The sequence below is a fragment of the Gymnodraco acuticeps genome, unplaced genomic scaffold (genome assembly GCF_902827175.1).
Source record: "Gymnodraco acuticeps unplaced genomic scaffold, fGymAcu1.1, whole genome shotgun sequence".
NCBI classification, from domain to species: Eukaryota; Metazoa; Chordata; class Actinopteri; order Perciformes; family Bathydraconidae; genus Gymnodraco; species Gymnodraco acuticeps.
This window is the reverse complement of record NW_022990398.1, coordinates 1407840-1409016: the sequence shown is the minus strand read 5'-3', so window position 1 is coordinate 1409016 and position 1177 is coordinate 1407840.

Genomic DNA, 1177 nt, shown 5'->3' with positions numbered 1-1177 from the left:
TCTCAGGATTTGTCCTTTATATGAGTGTTTGTTTTTGCCTATTTGCACAGAGCATCAGCCCCTGTGTGTGTAGGTGTCGGTATATTTGTGTGTGAATACATCCGCCACATGGCTCCCTTCTCTTTGCTGCAAAGGCAGTGATACGTGTGGAAAAGTCCAGAGAACAGTGAGGCAGGAAGAGAGATGAGAGTATGTGCGTGTTTTGGGCTCAGACAGGGAAAGAGAAATGGTGAGGAGGAGTGTGGTGTAATCAATTGCTCTGAAACTGCCGATAAAGAGAAATCCCCAAGGGTTTGAGCGAAAGTGGAAACTGAGTAAAGAGTCTTTCGATAGAAACACACGAAAAAAACTGAGCATAACAGAACAGGAAGAAAGTAGCAAAGAAGTAAGAGAAACGTGACGAACACAATGTTTAGAGGAGCAAGTATGATTTGCCATCGTAGTTCCTAACATATTGTGAATGATGCCTCCTGAATAATCTGAAACGAAAGTGAATTGACCATGTTAGCCGTGAGTCAGGGTGGTGATGAACAGCGTGTTCATAAGGCATGGTTAACAGCAGAATACATTCAAAAATCCTAGCAGCAGAATGGATGGATTGCTCATTAACCCCCCCCCCCCCCCCCCATGTTACAATTCTGCTCAGTATACGCGATAGGGGGAGCGTGCAGTGATCCACGATCGGGAAGTGTGTGCATATGACAAGACAGTGCTGACATAGACATGTGCATGGATACTTGACATTGAGGTGATATTAGGCATAGAGAAAATTGAATGTGGACATGACATAACAGGAGGAGTAATGAGAGTGAGCAAAGGGAGAGAAAGATAGGGAGACGATGATAGGTGAGGGAGGAGCGACAGAAGAAGCTATCACCAGAAAGCCTCTCCGTGTACTTCCTGCATTGAGTTTGGGAGGAGATTTATGACTCTGCAGTCCCCCCCCTGCTGAGTCTCCGATGCACAGCGAGATGTCCAGGAGATACTCACCAGCCACGACCAGCCGGGGAGCCAATGACAGAGGACTATGGAACATCAAGGAGTAAGGCTGCAATAATGAGGGGTTTGGGATTTGGTTGAGGGATGCGAGTTCTGGGCCACGCTCCCGAGGTGGCAGTGCTAATCTCAGCAGTGATCAGTGTTGGTGATCTTAATATGAGAAATGCAGCTGTGTGGA